Below are 20,080 nucleotides of genomic sequence, written 5' to 3'. Positions count from 1 at the left end.
CAAATTTGTCTCCAAACAACTATTTGGAAGAGTAATGGTGGGTCATCCCTGGACAATCTGTAAGTCATAGCCTGCAAGACAATATCTAAGATAAGAAGGTGTGTCAGGCACTCATCAAAGGACAGAGAGAGAAAGAGAAAGAGAGAGAGAGAAAGAGAAAAGGAAAGAGAGAGACTGAACAAAGAGCGCAAGGCCAATCGGGCCCTTGACTCATACATGCCAACTGTAGCGTGTGTCTCGCAATTGGTGCACCCTAAATCTAAGGCCTGGCATCAATTTCAGCATGAAGGCCACATCACATTTCAGAAATGCAAGCAGTACTCAGACTAAAATTAGGTATGAAAACTCCTTTGTCTTTGGTAGGACAACCGAACCTCCGACCTTGGTCTTGAATGTGGCTAGCATCCCCTGAATGAGATACCATACCAGACTCCGATGACTCCCACACCACGAACTGCGCTATTGAAAGACCAATGTGTCCACACTCTACACACACTTGCCCCTGCTTGAGGTACACCTGCATGGGATGTCCTTGACACATTGGTAAGAAACAACCCATACGTCCAAACGTTGCACACACGTATGACTCATTGCTCAGAGCTGTGGCATATTGTCCACAGAACTGCCGCTGGTCTGAGGACTGCCCGTGCTACGAGACCATCAAACGCAATAGCAGGCAATCACGGGCACATGCACAACCCCTATCACATGGAACATTACCATGCATGAATGCTGCATCTGTTGGAACCACTACCAATGACAGTGTTGCGAATCAGTTACCGTCTGAGTTTCCATCTTGCGCACGTCACTTGCGTCCAGCCCTGGTTCCATCATGCACATTCGAGTGGCCCTTGGAGGTCTGCCTATCCAACACAACAGTAGCTGAACTGGATTATGACTTGTATGTGCGCACCCTATTGGCCCACGAACAGAAGTGCAACTGGGATACCCGTGAATGGGATGCCTTGATATGTGGCGTATGTGCTGGCAGTAGTGGATGGGAGATTGCACAAGTCATCGACCACTTCGAGGCGCTCCCCTATTGGGCTGTGTTGCGGATTGGGGAAACGGCATGGGCGGAGCACATCTGTCCGGACCAGTTAATGGATTGGCTCTCCCTCGTATTCGTTGAATACAGTGTACAACTGTGATGAGTGTTGATTAGTATGACAAGTCCTGTGCCTCAATGAGCATTGTCCGTACACAGGGAAGGACAGACAGCCGCATGTACCTCGGGGGTGAGTCCCTATTGGCAGCTCAAACTCTGTGAGCCAGACATTGTGTTGGGATAGTTGCTGGTAGACCTGTGCTCTTACGTGGGTTCAGCAATGTGAGTATGGTGTCCAAATTCTTGCAATGTTGATCAATGTGAACCATCAAAACAGGCTGTGTCCACACAGATGTGTGTGAGTAGGTCACGCAAAGAGATGTTTTGTTGCCACATGTGATGAGGACACTACTTCAGGCCTGCTACAGATTTTGACATTTCTACACACAGCCCTATTTGATACATGGACGTGGGGCTACGTTGGCGGTTGCAAGATTATTGGTCATGTGCAATGAGGCCACAGCTAGTTCACACCTTCACAGTCATTTAATTGGCCATGTGGGTTAGGGTCAAACATGCGCCTTGATGTCATTTACCAGGGTGTACCTTTTAGTGCAAACAATGTCCCTCTATTCATCCATACTTTTATACCTAAGTGAACATAGACATGACACATCTGTGTGATTTGGAATGTTTTATTCACATTCTGTGGTGTATCGGAGCTGGAGCAGTACATGGCCATGCCAAGCCCACATTACATGGTTGCCCAGTGGTAGGCAAACCAGAGTCCTTGGGGGAATGAAAAGTTAATTGAAAGAGGAAGAGTTCAGTCCGCAGCCGGATTGCTGTGTCATTGGTAACCACAGCAGATATGGCAGTCCATGTCAGGGTCCAGGTGAATGACGCAGAGTGTTTCGGGGGACAGTGGGTGGTGTTTTTCCAGGGCATGATGCAGAGGGCTGAACCAGGCAGGGACAGGCCATATGGCGGGGATGGATGCTACTACCTCCTTCCTCACACAGTCATTACCATCCACATCTTACTCCTCTGACACGTCTTCTGTATCCGGTGTGTCAGGTATGTGTGGTGGTGTTATGGCAGCATTACAATGTGCCACTGACACATCAGGGGGCGAAGGTGGTAGGGCCACATCACTGTGTGCCAAAGACACATCAGAGGGCAGAGATGTGTGTATCAAAGTTCCTGCAGCAGTTATCTGGTACTGGCTCTGTGGCAGCAATGGCAAGATGAGGAACTGCAGGGCATGGAAGATCCCAACAACATCTCGCTGGTGTTCAGCTGTGGCAGCCATACTTCCAGTCTGCATCGGCTCCCTGGTCTCCATTGTCCTCCGCATCTGTGCCACCTTTGTGCTGTCATCACTGGAGCCTGTCTGACTAGACAGTTCTTGTATCCGAGTAATGGCTCCAGCGACGTCAGCCAAGGGTTGTTGGAGAGTATGGAGCGGACTTGGGTGTCCGTTAGGGACTGTAAGTGGTCCCTGATGGGACTTAGACACCCACGTATGGCATCTAGTTTGGCTGCCATGATGTCGAACCCCAACCGCAGCTGCTTAGCCATCCTCTCCTGGCACCCTAACACAAGGCATTGGAAAGCCATGTGTTGGTCGTGGGGTCCTGCGGGCCAGCCGTGGTGGTGTGTCCTTCCTGCTGTCTGGTCTGTGCAGGGGGTGGGGTCACCTCGATGCAGCTGGCTGCCCTGCTCCATTAAGGTGGGGTGCGGAGGCTATCTACGATACGTTGGAGGGTGTCGGTGCAGATGACCAGGGTGTCCTCATCATCATCATCATTCATCATTCATCATCACTGAAGATATGTCTGGTCTGCTCTGCAGGAGGTGTTGATTGTCCCTCTGCAATGTAAATGGGAGATGCAGGTAAACAGTGTGTCCCATGTATGTTGACACATTGTACATGTTCCCAGGCAGACAGCATAACAATGTACATTGTGACTGTTTTGGAGCAGCTGGCTTTTTGATGGGAGACAGTGGATATTTTGACTACATGATTAATATGCGATTGTACTGGTACATTATCATCTCACAGTTTCATGCAAAGCCAGATGTGATTGTCCAGTTTCTACGCACAAGCGGCACCAGTTGTGTCCTCTGGTGCAAGTATTGCACTTTGTAACACATTGTAGACAATGTTGATGTGCTGTGATTGCTGTGTGTGTGCTGCATTGTGGGAGAGTCACCCTGCAACGTGTATTTAGCGGCCCCTTATCCCTTTGAGGCGGTGTGCCTTTGACTTGTGTGCTTTTTGGGTGCTGAGGTGTGGACGACTTGGGTCATTTGTGCTCTTGGATGGTTTTTGTACGCTTGTGCATTGTTAGTCTGCAAATGTGTTGTTGACGTCAGGGGTTGTATATGCACGTGGATGTGTCAGAGTGTGACCTGCTACTTTGATGATGTGGTCCACACTGGGCCACCACAGTGTTGTGTTGTGCACCATGTCCTGTATTTTGGCTGCAGCCATGCTATCGGTCATGCAGTGTCACTTGATTGTCAGTGTGGCTCATAGAGCCGTGGTTTTGCTAGATTCAGCACATGTGCATGGTTAGGTTGTGGGATTGGTGATAGAGAGGGGGGACCCTTTGTGCACATTGTGGACAGGGGCCTACTTGGTGTTTCTATGTGTGCTGCAGTGTGCCAAGGGTATCAGGGACATGTACCACAATCATTGTGGGTGTCCAGTGTGCAACACTTGATTGTGCATGTGTACCATTCTGGCCATCTCCCTCCATCCCCCCAGTCACTGGTCATTACTCACCCTGTTGCTGATGGGTCACGTCAGGTCGAGCTGTGCTGTGTCTGGGCTCCCGACTCCTTGCACCGTCTCCACAGTGATGACTGTGGCCACCATTTCCTCTAGCTCATCCAGCTCCTCCTGTGGCATAGGACTCCCACCTCCAGTCGCCTTTGCTGCCTTCCTGTTGGCAGCTGGTTTCTGTTTGGTTTGGCTTTTCACATCATGCCAGCGCCTCTTGACTTCCCCCATTGACCTCCACAACACTCCAACTGCATTCACGTTGTTGACGATGGACTGCCATATTTTTGTTTGTTGTTTGTATTGCCAATGACGCAGTGGAGGTGACGAACAGTTGTTGGTAGTATTCTGTCACCTCCGCGACGATGATCCGGTCTTCCTGTGGACTGAACCCCGTCTTCCTCTTCCTCTTCTCCTTGCCCTTCCCCGAACAAGGGGTTCCTGGCTGGTCCTCCGTGGGGCTTGTGGGGTTCAGGTTGCCCTCTGCATTCGGTCCGGGTGCATCCATGGTGCTACGCATTTTGATTTGGTTTTGGTGGGTTTTTTTGTTGCTTTTATAGTGCATTTTCCCGCATGATGCGTGGGAATTGCAGGCCTGTTGCTGGTTGTTAGTAATTTTTGTATCGCGGTTTGGGCCATTGCAACTTTTTTCGCACTCGTGTTTTGCATTTTTTCGATGTTGGGTTGATTTTTAGGCAGTTTTTTGGCACGTTATCCTGCATGGTATCTCATGGTGCCGCCAGGTTGGGAACACAACGTTAAAACGGTGTTATTTTGTCACAATAGACCGCGATGTGCAAAGTTGCGTTAAGCTAATTCTGTTCTTGAGAATATCCCCCTATATGTATTGTTTTCTTGTAATGTGTGGGTGATCAGAGAGGTGCTCTTGTCTTATCTTGGGATTCAATGATTAGCGGTATGATGGACGATGGGTGTTAGACAGACAAGTTGTTTTAATTCATGTTAGCCAGTGGCCCTAAAACTGCATGGTTTAACGTGTGTTAAACACTTTCTGCGATTCATAGGGGATCGCAAATGACCTACCTCATGCATATTAATGAGGTAGGTTGCAATTTGCGATCCCCTAGGAATCGCATAAGTCACAGGGATGAGACCTGCTTAAATAAAGCGGTCTTTTTTTTGTCAAGCAGCCCATTTTCCTTTAAGGAAAACGGGGTACTTTACAAAAATAATAATGATAATAATAATGTAAGGTCCTAGTACATAATAGGGCAGGGTGATTAAAACCACCTCTAAGTCAGAGGTGCAGAAATATGCTACTTTAACTAGTAGTCGCGTTTGCAGAGTGGCGGAGAAAGGGTGCTGGGCGTCCAACCAACGCTCTGGTATTCCGCTGCGTAGGACTTACAGGAGGTATATATATATATATATATATATATATATATATATATATATATATATATATATATATATATAACCTACTGGCGGTCGCCAGTAGGTAGTTATAGTGAGGACCTAGTTTCCATAGGAAATCCACAACATTCTATTTGGAATAACTTTGGCGCCGGTGGACAAATCTACGTGAATTTCTCCAAGAAAATGGCCTGCTCGGTTCTGCTCCTTCCCAGAAAGTTTGAGGGTGATTCGTCAAGTGGGGGCTGAGAAAAAAGGTCCCTATGCAATTTTCCATAGGGACCTTTAGCCAGGGCTACAGCCCGAACGGCTGAACGGAATTACACAAAATTTGGCGGAGAGGTAGAGTTCTGTTCGCAGATTGTGCTTGTTGTTAAATGGTGTAAATCCGTTCAGTAGTTTCTGAGAAAATTGCAAGTAAAATCATAGCGATATCTAGAGACGGAGTTCAGCATGCGTACGGAAATCTGTTCAATTACGAGCGCGAGCTGCATGCTGACTGGCTGTGAACTGTCTGTCAACACTCAAAACCAGGAAGTGTTGGCGGCCATCTTGTGCCTCGGTAGAACCGAGTCACAAGAAAACAGTAAAGCAAAGTTGAGAAATAAGGGAAGGGGGTAGGCTACAAACATTCTGACCCTCTAGGCTTGCTCAGGGGGTCGTACATGGATGTTTAGGCTCTATTTTTTATTATTATTTTTTTAAAGGAAAATCGTACAATTACGAGCAAGAGCTGCATGCTGATTGGTTGTCAATACGAAAACAGTAAAAAAAAGTTGAGAAATAAGGAAAGGGGGCAGGGGAGAAACATTCTGACCCTATAGTCTTGGTCAGGGGGATGGTACATGGATCTTTAGGCTCAATTTTTATTTTAAATAAAATAAAAAATGGCGGGGTACTTGTGCAGTACTTGTACGTGGTGGAAAAGGTGAAAAAAACCTAGAAGTCCGTTTTGTTTATTAGGTCCCGGGGGGGGGGCAAATTACGGGGGCAATTTTTAGAGCTATATTTCTATGACAGTATGTAAAACTTTCAGTTTTTTTTCTACATCAGTTGTGCTCTCTACGCATGCGCAGCCTTGTTTGCAAGTGCACTTTTTTTTCTTTTTCTTCAAGTTCGCCAAGCAAAACCTCTCCTGATTTTAGGTATTAAATTTGCCGCTTTCTTTTCCTGGGTCATGTGTGTCATCCGGTGCTGTACTTTTGTAATATATTAATAAACATATTGTATGTATATTTATTTGAAATGTAGTGTTGAGGCGCCAAACGTTGATTACATACTCTGTCCAACCGCCGTTTTAGTAGTTTTTCTCCGTTATTTTTATTATACCTGTTACTTTCATTTTACCCTGTGCATATTTTCTCTGTGATCGATGAGATTTCGTGCCAAAGATACCACAGTGTTTGTCCTTAGTCTCCGATCTTATCAGACTTGGTCACACGTATAGCTAGAAACTAATTTGAAGGACGTAAGGCACAGGCATTACAACACATGTTGGTCAACAAAAAAACATTGTTAAGATTATGCATTTATCATGTGTGGTAAATGCATACTAGTTGTAAAAGTATGTGTGGAAAAGCGATATGCGTGCTAATGGTTTTGTGGTGACGATCACGCGTGCTTATGAACCGGTTATGGGTGTGGTGGAGTCTAGGGTACCAGGCGGAGGGGCACGCAGCTGCACTCATACAATATAGAAGTAATATAGGATTTTTAAAACTTAAAAAAAAATGATTCCATAATTATCCTAGATTAAGTCTTCTGTTGGTATGTTCATTAAATACATGAATATATGTTTTTAAACAATTAAAAACATTTGCGTCTTTTTTGTACGGGGCGCCGTACATGACGTCACACGGAAGCTTTGATGCAACGTGTAACGTCAAAGGGTATTCGTAGCGTATGCTGAGAATGATTAGCAGTACAAACTATGGTGTGATCACTCTCTCACTGTCAAATCAGAGCACAGGGCGAGCTATGAGAATGGTTAGAAGTGCTGACTCATTGGAGATCCAATTCAGGTGTGTGGCTTATCCAGAGTATCATAACGTGAATTTTTTAACCTGGTTAAGTTTGAGGTTTTCATGAAATACTATGCTATAGGCAGATATGGATGTTTAGGGAGCGCTTATCTGCATGAAGCTTGGTTATTCCCATTTACATATAGGTTTCTAAGGGAGGGCAAAGAAGTCTACGTAAATGGCGAGGATTGCACAATAGTACCAGATCACTACTTAATTTGTAGACACATACAGTTGCATGGCTCTTGTATACAAGATGTGCCTAATTTGGACTGAGTTTTGAAAGGTAGTCCGACACCTGCTATCATAACAACGTTCACTTTACTGGAAACAGGAGTTATTTACTTTGAAATAATGGAGATTGTTGTGCAATGTTAGCGGGCATCGCTTACAAGATTACGGTAACTGAGCGTGTGGTTTGATTAAAAAAAAGTTGTGTTAACTCCTCTGTATGGGAAGCTGGATGTTTCCATCTGGCTGTCGATTTCGACCTTGAACAGAGTCAACCAAATGAGTCGTATAAGAGCGCTATTGTCTCAAAAAGAGGTCTCCCTTATATCTGGTACAGAAACATTTGTCCGTCATGTAGCAAACACCCGCGCAGAAGTGCATGCTTTATTAAATACAGACGTGCTCTTGAATTTTGGGAAGTTAATTTAGAGTATCTTTAATGTGTCCTTGACTACGGGGTTACCTTACTTTTTTAAAGTTAGAAGCAGTGGCCTTGTGACTACTGTAGAAAGTATATTTGGTGTCTTTTCGGGATTTTTTGATTCAATTTTTTCCAGCATCTTTGGTGGTTTGCGCTTAATACTCGCATTAGTTGCCGTGTGCTTTTTAAAATTTGTTTACATAAATATGGATGCACATCCTGCAGCAGACGATAATATGTCCCGGTTGTTGCTGCTTCGCAACCAAATGATTAGTTACTATGGAGCGCTGCCTCTTGCAAAGTTGAGTGCAGCTTATGGATTATCGTTTCGATTCTCCTTTTTCACATGCGTTCAACCTGTCTTCCATTACCTGAGCATGCGATTTTGCTTGGGCCTCGGATTTGTGTCTCTGCAGTACGGTGTCTCCCAACCCGGATTATGACCAGCTGATGAGCCCCTTACTGGTTCATGACGTGCTCTGTTCTGGTGGCGGGATTATGACCTTAGCAGCGACACATGGAATAATGGGACGTTGGAATGTTTTTGCAGCGGTGCTTGAGTTCTTGCACGCAGTTACATTGAAGATGACCCGAGTTTTCCTCCGATGGTGATAGAGACTCCGGTCGTTGAGTAACATGTATGTTCATTCCCACTATTGAATTGGATGGCTGTAATGTTTTCAGATGAGAACAATGACTTCCTGTTGGAGGCTGTTGCTACATACTGTGCTTACACGCTGTTGGATTAAGACTCTTTGATTTTTCTACGTATTCTTTATTATATATTTACTGCTTTCTATCAAAAAGCGAATAACTTTTTTGGGGAAATGTGAACTTGACTCTGCTTTTTAGGCTTGGAATCTGCGTTTCTAATTCGCCCACGTTTATATCACATACTTTGATCATGAAAGTGTGCCATTGGGCTGAGCGTTGCACTCACACCCTGTTAAGTTAGCATGGGTTTATTAGAAGCTTTTACGCTATTTTTGCTTTCCTGCCCTGCTTTGCACACGACATGTACTAGTGATATTGTTTAGAGAAGGCTGGGTATTTTGCTTTATATGAGAATAATTTGGTATGCTAGATTTGTAAACTGCCTCGCTAGTTTTGTCTGTATAGTGAGAGCATGGAACATAAAGGTTTCTTGAATACTGTGTCTGTTATTCAGAATGATCCTCGCACCTTCGAGCCATAATACATATGGAGCTGTGGCCACCTCTGATACTTGCGCGTTTCATAATCCATTGTGGAGGCAAAGTTACACACAGTTGGAGAACATTCGTATCTTGACAGTTTGTGGAGCACTGAATGTGATCCACTACTGCTGAGTACCAGAGGTATGGGTCTGCCCATGCAATCCTATGAGACTTTCTGTAGTTATAAACTAATCTGCTAGGTAGGGAGGGTGAAATGTAGGTATGTTTTACATTTGTTTACCTTTAGCATTATAGGATGCTTTTTCCGTTTGTATTTCATAGAATAGTAGCAATGCTCACAACCTTGTTTATGATAATATGTTTGGTTGTATTTTCTAAGGTACTGTGCAAGAGATTATGGCGTTAGAAATAAACATCTCAAAGTTGCACGTGTCTTTATTTACATCTTGTTTTGGACTGGTGTAAGACTATATTGAAAGAGTGTTTTTGTTATCCACTTTATTTCATGTAATCTAAGTCGCATGATCTGGGTTGACTAGTCATTGGTGTTTTTGCTCTAGGGCGAAGAACCAATGAGTCACTGATTGCTGGTTTGGTAGGGGGTTTGTGTAGTAAGGTGGGTTTTGGAACACCGTAATTAACTGAGGTCCTAAGTCTTTATGCACAGTTCTGTGTATGAGCAGAATTCCTGGAACAGTAGTTACAACAAAAAGGCTTGATAAAGGGCTTGCACTTTGAATATGAATATAAAATAGAAGAATAGTTGATAATCACAGCTAAGGAATGCAGCAATTAGATGTGTGTATGATGTGTAGATTGAGTGATAGATGAAAAACGTGAAAAATAAGAAAGGTTGGAGAGACGCAAACTACCCACTGCAATGTCAGTGAAGTGGATCTTTGGATTTCCAGGTCATTACACAGATAGGGTGTTGGATTCCGCAGTGGGAGCAAGAGAAACTAGTACAACAACTAAGGAAAGCTAGTGCATAAAGTACACACAGTTGGGCAGATTTACATGGTCGTGGGAAAAATGATGCAAAAGTGGCGCAAGGGGCTTGTAAACCTGTCGCAGTGTGTGGTAGAAAAGACGCAAGAAAGGACAGAAGTGTGCAAATTAACCACTGCTATTCACGGGTAGTAGTTACCAAGAAGGCTGAATAAAGGGCCTGCACTTTGAATTTGAATTAAAGAAGAATAATTGATAAGCTTAGGCAAGAATGGTAGCAAGTAGGTGTGTGTATTTGAGGTTGTTGTGTTCATTGAGTGGAAGATGACTAAGGTAAAAAATTAGAGAGGTTGCAGAGATGCAAATTTTCCATTTCTTTGTAAAGGAAGTGGGTGTTTAGTTTTCCAGTGCATATATATATTCACTGAAAAAAACATAGGTTTCAGGCACGTTATAGTTAAGAATTAGCATTTAAAAAACCTTAGAAATTCACTGAAGAAACCATAGGTTTCAGCCACGTTATAGTTAGGAATTAGCATTTAAAAAACATTAGAAATTCACTGAAAAAACCATAGGTTTCACCCATGTTATAGTTAGCTGGACATTTCTCTCATACAAAACCATTGAAATTCCCCTGTTATAGTTAGTTCAGCTAATTGTAACTCGCGCGCCCGCAATGCACTGCTGATGATGTCACATATTACATCACTCATCACATGGTCAGTGACATCACTGATGAAATCACTGATGACATCTCAAATGACCCTGTTATCGGAGCAACTCTCCCCAGAAAAGCATCTATTACTTTTAGCCGGGCCCCCTCTATGAGGGACAAGCTGGTTAACACTAACCCTGAGGTTATTGAAAAGACCACTTGGTTACAAACCAATAGTGAGTTCTTCAAATGTAAGACCTGTAAATCTTGTACCCACGGGATAAATAAAAAATCCTACACCGATGGTTTTAGCCCCATGGTACATCGGATTGACAAAGTACTCACATGTAAAATGGAGTATGCTGTCTACATTTTGGAGTGTCCATGTTCACTCAAATATGTAGGAAGTACCAAACTTGCTGTTCATAAGCGGATCCTACAACATCTTAGGGCAATTGCTAACCAGGATAATTCATATCCTCTGGCAAGGCACTTTAGAGAACACCACCAAAGTGACAACAAAGGCCTTAAGTTTTATGTTATAGATGCAGTCAGTGCCAGCAGACGGGGAGGCAATAGGGTGTCGAAACTCCGCAAGTTGGAAACTAAATACATACTCCAACTCAACACCAAGCAGCCAGGTGGGCTGAACCTTACAGAGGATTTACACACTAGCCTGTATTAAATTAGGTTAAAGTCATTGATGACCTTGTATCCCTGTGTATTTATATATCAGGCTCTTTCGTACATCTGTATTTTTAACCGTTTAATAATATTTATGGTTTTATTGATAAACATATTTTTCCCCTACTGTTTTCAGCCACATTGCTCATTGTGGACATACTCATGTAGTTGCTTGGGATTGTTGAATATGGAAAGAACTTTTCTGAAATGATGGACCATAATTGAAATCTGTGAAGACTGTTATCCCTGGTCCTGTGTATGATCTACTTATGAAGTGGATCTGCTTATGAGATGTCTCTGATTATGAACTGATTTGATCATTATCCCGTAACCCATTGCTGGATCCCCATTCTTTGTGTTGACGTTTTCTCTTAGTCTCGGTTTTTATTATTCAATCTACAAGAGTTGGGTTAGGTATGACTGGGCCCAGACTACCGAATGCCTTGATTATATTATGTGTTTTTACCAGTTTGCCCTTTGGCACTTTTATTATTGCACTTTATAGGTTCTAGTTGCACTTTATTCGGCCATGATGCATTGCAACTGCGACAATAATGAGTAATTACATACGGGATTTAACCCGAGATTCTATTATGGATGGTCATGATGTAAGTGTATGCTATTTTGTACAAGAGAGAAAAATATTCATTTTTCTTTTTGGTTTATTTTGCACTTAGGATATTTGTGAATACTGATTCAAGTGTGATATTATGATGTTTTTAGCCAACCACCATAACCTGCTTTTATATGGATATGTATATTTATATCTATATGTATGTGTATATACATCAGCGTTTTATTTGAAAACATATACTGCACTTTAATGCTGATGAGTTCTTACTCTGTTTTCAGTGTCTATGCCATGTGACCTAGGGATCTGTTTGCACTAGCACTTTAAATACGGGTGTTTTTTGTTCACACGTTGTCATGTGATCAAGGCTCCTCGGAGCCGAAACGTTATGGTGACAGGAATTGCACAAATAAAATAATTGCATTTGGAAACTTTGGTCCGTATCCGTACCTTTTGTGCTGAGGACGACGAACATAGCACAGGATTGACGGAGTTTTATATATATATATATATATATATATATATATATATATATATATATATATATATATATTTCCACAGTTACCCCTTCAGATGAAGGACACACTCAGGATCGCTCCTTCTTTGCAGGTAGGTTTCCAGCCACAACCTCTTTACTTCGGCCAACGCGTTTCAGGCAGGAACGCCCTTCTTCATGGGCCATGAGTGAAGATGACGACAAGCAAGCGCTGCAAGTGAAATCCCTCTTTTATTTCAACAATCAGCATGTTAATTTCACCCAATGCATTCTGGGACTAGCAGTGCAACATTAGCTAACCCCTATGGGCGTCGTCAAAGTCACTCCTTTGCACAATCAAAATTGGGATAAGTGTGCTGTCCACCCCACTGCACAATATAATTGGCATCTCCCGCTCCACTCAAACTGTACAATCTAAACAGCAGGTGGACCCACGTGGCTCCGGGGGTGGAACTCCGATGTAGCTGCAGCCACACAGGAATTGCCTCATCCGCGCAGCTGGTCAATTCCAACAGCACACAGACCCTTGAGGCACAGGCGGTCGTGCCACTTCGTGACCAAGAGCTGGTCACTAGTTTATTTCCACAGTTACCCCTTCGATGAAGGACACACTTGGGATCGCTCCTTCTTTGCAGGTACGTTTCCAGCCAAAACCTCTTAACTTCGGCCAACGCGTTTCAGGCAGGAACGCCCTTCTTCATGGGCCATGAGTAAAGATGACGACAAGCAAGCGCTGCAAGTGAAATCCCTCTTTTATTTCAACAATCAGCATGTTAATTTCACCCAATGCATTCTGGGACTAGCAGTGCAACATTAGCTAGCGGATGAGGCAATTCTTGTGATAGATGGGCTGCTGAGATCGGGCAGGATATTACTGATCAACAGTTGACATATTGCTGTAATCAGACTGAACAGGCCTCCTCTAGCAGTCGTTTGCACATCACCCACTATAAGTTCCTGCATCGCACATATTATACCCCGGTTAAACTACACAAATAAAAACTATGAGACACAGACAAGTGTGATAGATGCTGGGTGGAGGTAGCTGACTTCCTGCACCTCTGCTGGGAATGCAGCGCTGTCCAGGCCTTTTGGCAGCAGGTGCTCACCTCCCTGAAACTTCAACTATCTCCCCAATTGACATAGCGCAAATCTCTCTAATTTTGTCTCCCACTAGCTAGAAGGAGGGTAGCAGGCAGATGGGGCGGGGGCAGGGCACCCACATTTAAGGAATGGATCAGACACATGCTCTTTTGGCAAGACCAAACTTACACATATGCAGAACTTCTCACCCCCACTTTGCGCCCTCACGATATTTGGGACCCCCACATAGGGAGTTCTTAAGACTCGGAAGAAACTGCTCAGATGATACGGAATTTTCAAAACACTGCCAACAGGCTGGAATTAGATTTCTCAATAGGAAATATCCCAAAAAAGTAATTGAGAAAAGTCTCCAAAAAGTGGTAACTCAGAATCGAAAGGATATTTTACATAAACCACCTAAAACAACAGAAATTAAACAAACACCAATAAGATTAATAACAACGCACAGTGCACAAAACAAAACGCTAACAGGAATAATCAAGAAACACTGGGAATCCTGAAGTTGGATCCAACACTATCTCAAACCATTGGTGATCATCCAAACATAACATACCGACGAGCTAGAAATATAGGCAATAAGATTGTGCACAGCCACTTCCAGGAAGCACCAATTACAACTTGGCTTCAGAGAGAAGGTTTCTGGCCCTACAGTGTAAATTATGCAAAATTGCAACACCAACCAAATCAGTGGACACTGAGCGGGGCACAAAATGGAAAAGCACCCATGTGATTTATATGGTGGAATGCCCCTGTAAAAAGCATTACATAGGGAGCACGATCTTTGAGGTAAAAAAGAGAATCCTGGAACACACCCAGGCAACAACACACAAAGATCGATCGAACGCCATTGCGAAGCACATGGAGACACACCATGATGGCAAATGGGAGTCATTCAGATTTTGTGCATTGGAACAAATAGTCCTATCAGACAGAGGTGGTGATCGAATAAGAGCTTTAAGACAAAAGGAATCACGCCATATAGTGACATTCAGGACACTAGATCCCAGAGGATTAAATCAAAATGAGGAACTTTATACACACCTTGAAAGAAGTAAAGAAAAGATAAAACCACATTTCCATTGAACTGAGAGTCAAAACTCACCAGTGAGATAAGAAATACATGAAAAATAATTCACCAGTGAAAATAATAAAAAATATTGCGTAACTTAACAAGTAATGCACAAAGACGCAGTTGTCAAAGAAAGAATTGACATCTTTCGACATGATAAATGTGGATATAATAAAGCTCACTAGGGAGCCAAAAACATCGGGAGTAATTTAAACAAAATTAACTTACTGCATTGTAAATAAAGCTTCAAAGTTGTTTTTAAAAGAGCACAGGAATGAAATCACAAGTAAGCACTAATATAAACACACATGCAATATAATGAGGAACTACACATACCACAATGCATCACAATGTAAAAAGAAGTGAAATGGTGCCTTTAGAAATAAAAGATGTCCGTACTAACACTGAGACATCCTGTGAGCAAGCCTTCAGGGTAGGTGAACCGCGTTGGGGAGGCATATATATATATATATATATAAAAAAGTGGTAACTCAGAATCGAAAGGATATTTTACATAAACCACCTAAAACAACAGAAATTAAACAAACACCAATAAGATTAATAACAACGCACAGTGCACAAAACAAAAAGCTAACAGGAATAATCAAGAAACACTGGGAATCCTGAAGTTGGATAAAAAAAATATATATATATATATATATACACGCTCCTTTGCCTGACACCAAAAATTGAGCAGCACTCGAACACAGGACCAAGGTGGCAAGCCTTTATTTCGGAGTACAAGTGGCACGCTGCAGGCAATTTCGATCTGACAGTCACAAACGCGACCTAGCCTGACGTGTTTCAAGGGTGTGTCCCTCTTCCTCAGAGGCAATCGCGGTTGCAGGTGTTCTCCGGTTCCTGTCCCAACATGCCTATTTAACGCCCAGAATGGGCGGGTCAAATGTCCCACGGCATCACGGAACTTTTGGTCCAACTCCGAGGAATGTTATTGTTACTGCATTAAGAAGCGTGCCTATTTTTAAAGGATCTTTCGCTTCCTAGACGCTCGTGGTGCACACGTGCGTATGAAACCGGCCAACTCGGTACCTGATGGTCGATTAAATGCGTAACTTTAGACATAAGGTCTGGCCAGCATTTTGGTGTGCATGATGTAATGCATATTGATAACATGAATAACTACAAGTACCATCATGCCCCTGCTAACCAAAGGGGTGTGCAATGAAATAAATGTGGAAAGCGGAAAGGGACTAATCACAATCACTACCGTGACCAGGAACTACGGTTCGAAACTCGTAGGAGGTGTTGTGTCACGTTTTGAATAAATAACTGCGTTAACCCAAGAAGTGTGCCGCGATTCATTTTCTTGTATTGGATTGATCAGAGACACTGCCCTGGTCTCTTCGCATGCACCCACCGGAACAGAGCTCCCGTTGCGACAGGTCAATTTGTTGTTTGGTATTCACTTACAACGGGGAGCCCGGCGAGCAACAGTTCGAGACCTCGTTTCTCCTTTGAGCCCTGAGCGACGCAAGCAGCCGCCGGAAACTCGAGGCAGAACACTGCAAGCAAGTTCAAGCAATCGAACATCACAGAGTGTCCAGCCCTGGTCGAGCGCCGACGCGCTGAGTCGGAGGATCCGGCGCGCCCTCGGGAGTCTCCCAGGTAAGAGACACAACTTTGCTTCAGCATAAACAAACCAGCCGCGGTGAAGTTAGTTTTCGTGCAACACGCGCGCAATGCGCTGTCAAACAGAGATCTTTCTCAAATACTTTGCACGGATTACAAGCTAACTTTTCTTGGGAGCAGTTAACGACGTGCCCAGGGGTTGTCTACAAACTTACCCCTTTCCCAAACAAAGAACCATTAGTGGGAGTGAAGAAACGTTCCTCACATTCTTCATAAACGAACAATATATTTTCAATACACACGGTGTCACAAAACGGCGAATGGTACGACAGTAATGGAAGAAAGAAGGGCCAAACGATTAACCAAGGCAGAAAGCATTTTTCAACGCAGTGCTACCACTGAAAATAGGAATGAAACAACAGTGACACCACAAGAGACTGCAACCACAAGTAAGATACTTTTCACACAATTAGAAAAACTCATGCGAAAAGAAATCTCAAGGGAATGGGAGATTCTAACTTTGGAAAAATATGTTGAGTGCAAAATGGTACCAAGAGGACTCCGAATTTTCACCTTACCAAATCACCCTGACACAAAGCGCGAAATGCTGGAAGAATGGGGCCAAAATAACATGGCATGCTCAAACAATATGATGCTAATAATCATTAAATATGCGAAGATAGAAGTGGATGACCTTCATGAAAAAATAGCTGCAATAGAAACCAAAATAACTGCCACAAATGAGGAAATGAGTGTCCTCAAAAAACTAAGAAGTGACATGGAGAAAAACCTTGATAAACATGAGGAAGAAGTTCAAAATCGTAAAGAAAGAAAATTTTGCAGAGACCAAGACGATTACAAATATGGCACCATCTTGACCTTCGCTAAAAAATATGATATTTTTAAACAACAATGGGGAGCAAACACTCTAGCCCCTAGTGAGCAAACAAGTGGCTCTGAATCAGATTTCAGTGAGGAAGAGCAAAGAAGACAGGGATTACGGAGGTTCTCTTTTTTAGACGAAATGAAGTTGCTCTATCAGGAGCAACAAACACCACGAGGCAACTCCAGAGGCAGAGGACAAAACAGACGGAGAGTAAGGGGAAGGGGCTATGCTGCCCAAGGAAACCAAAGCGCAAAACAAGACGTAGCAAGCGAAGAAGGGAGCAGATACAACTTGAGAGCCGGAACGGTGACAAGGAAATAATACAAAGTAAAACTCCCAATCTAGTAATCAACCTGTCAAGACATACTTTAACAACAAATGAAATGAGTTTACTGAACAAAGGACTCTCGTTTTGCCCTGAAACCCACTTTGACTTAACAGAGACCAAAATTGATCTCTACAAATATACTAGAAAACTAAAGTTGAAAAAGTTCTTTGCCAAAAAACTGATTAATACAAACAAAACCCAAGTGGAATCAATACCAGTAAATCCTATGCCTGGATATTCAACATCCGAAATGCCACAACTACGTATTGCCTATGAGTTGGCCAATGAGATTGAAGATACTCAAATACCTGACACCCAAATGTTAGATGAAATGGGCATCATAACAGACGAACATCGCCCCACAGACTTTAAACCTAAATCAAAATTTTGTCCGATTCTTCATCCTGGAAACAAAATTGACATCTTCCACGAGTTGGTAATGAGTGACATTGAAGGAATACAAAAGACTTACAACAAGAACAGAAAAGAGAATTTAACAAAAGGGGAACGGATGGCAATACAAAGCCTGAGAAACAACACTAAAATAGAGATCAAACCGGCTGACAAAGGCGGCAACATAGTTGTAATGGAAAAGGAACACTATGTGGAGGAAGCAATTAGACAACTGAGCAACACCCAGAATTACAAAGCACTTGCAAAGAACCCCACAGACAAGATGAAACTGGAACTCGAAACAAAATTAACCACCTGGCACTCGAAGGGATTGATAACTGAAACAGAAAAGAAATTTTTAATGATCGAAAATCCAATCATCCCGACAATTTATTTCCTGCCAAAGGTGCACAAGACTTTCAATAAACCCCCTGGACGCCCAATAATCTCCAGTTGTGGAAGCCTGTATGAAAATGTTTCCAGCTATGTGGATCACTTCATTTCTCCGATTGTACCCACATTGAGTTCCTACATCAAGGACACGGGCGATTTTTTACGCATACTAATGGACACTGAGTGGCAATCGAATTACCTACTGGTTATAATCGATGTGGTATCACTATACACATCCATCGACCATAACATCGGACTAAAAGCAATTAGCTATTTTCTAGATCAACAACCTATCATGCAGAGAGAACACTCCAAAATGATCATGGAAATGATCTCCATGTGCCTGCATAATAATGTCTTTTTGTTCAACAAGACTTTCTACAAACAGTGCTGTGGAACGGCGATGGGAGTTTCCTTCTCTCCAAGCTACGCCAATCTCATGATGGGGTGGTGGGAGAGAGGCGTGGCTTGGAGAGAGGAAAACGACCAGCATATGGCCAAAGTAGCCCTATGGCTACGATTTATTGACGATCTTTTTCTCTTGTGGAAGGGAACTGAAGCAGAATTCTTCATCTTCTTCGAAGTCCTCAACAATAACAATGTGGGATTAAAATTCACATATACCATCAGTGCCAAAGAGATAGACTTCTTGGACACAAAAGTATATATATCAAATGGGAAAATACAAACAACTGTCCATAGAAAGAAAACAGCGACAAACAGTCTTCTTCATGGTCTGAGTTTTCACCCACAGAGATTAAAAAAGAGCATTCCGTATGGAGAACTATTACGGATGAAAAGGAACTGCTCGGAGGACTCTGAAATGGAGAAGAAATTTAAAGAGACAAAGGAACGCTTCAAACAAAGAGGATATAAAAATACAGATCTTGAAGTGTGCGAAATAAGAGCCCGCACCAAAACAAGAGCAGACACTCTTGTAAACAAGGACAAACAAAGAAACCGACCTACAGATGATAATCAACGAAGGGCAGATCAAAAGGAGGAACAGCCACGGCTGATAATAACATTCAGCAAGGAGAGTCACAAAATACAAAAAGCCCTGAATAAATACTGGTATGTCTTGTGCAAAGATCCTGACATAGGGATGATTATTGGTGACCACCCACTGATAGCATACAAAAGGGCTCCAAACCTTGCGGATCAACTCACTCAAAGTCACTTCGTAATGAACAAATCAGAGTCTTGGTTTGACCAAAGGAAAAAAGGATTTAGCAAATGTCCAACCTGCAAGGCTTGCAAGATAGGAAAAAACATCAAAAACTTGACTGATCCAGATGGGAAAAATGTTATAATCAGGACTAGCATCACATGTGAATCGTCGCACGTTGTGTATATGTTACAATGTTTTTGCGGCAAAGCCTACATAGGAAGCACGACTTGTCCTCTCAAAATCAGAATACTGCAACACATTCGTGCAATCCAAAACAGAGACCACTCATACGCCATAGCCAAACACATGGCCAATCATGAAACAAAAACTTGGCTTGATGTGAAATTCTTTGGACTGGCAAGCATTCCACAACATGAAAGAGGTGGAAACCGCAAACAACAATTGAGACGTTTGGAATCCAAACTAATCATAAGGTTCAAAACCAAACAGCCAGGAGGCCTCAACGGCGACGAAGAACTTTATGTCCACTTGTAAAATGAACAATAATTGTAACACTGCATACCTGCCATAATAACTCCCCTAATCTTTGAATAGGTAGATACCAATTGCTGTTAGCGACAGACCGAATGTATTGAATATGGTAATTCACAGAAAACAACCATGTGTAAACACACAATGCTGGTCACATGACAACAACGGGGACGTAGGGCACTCAGCCCTTAATTGAACCAGGCCTTATGTCTAAAGTTACGCATTTAATCGACCATCAGGTACCGAGTTGGCCGGTTTCA

This window comes from Lissotriton helveticus, chromosome 1_2 (genome assembly GCF_964261635.1).
Source record: "Lissotriton helveticus chromosome 1_2, aLisHel1.1, whole genome shotgun sequence".
Classification (NCBI taxonomy): Eukaryota; Metazoa; Chordata; class Amphibia; order Caudata; family Salamandridae; genus Lissotriton; species Lissotriton helveticus.
This window is presented reverse-complemented; position numbering follows the sequence as displayed.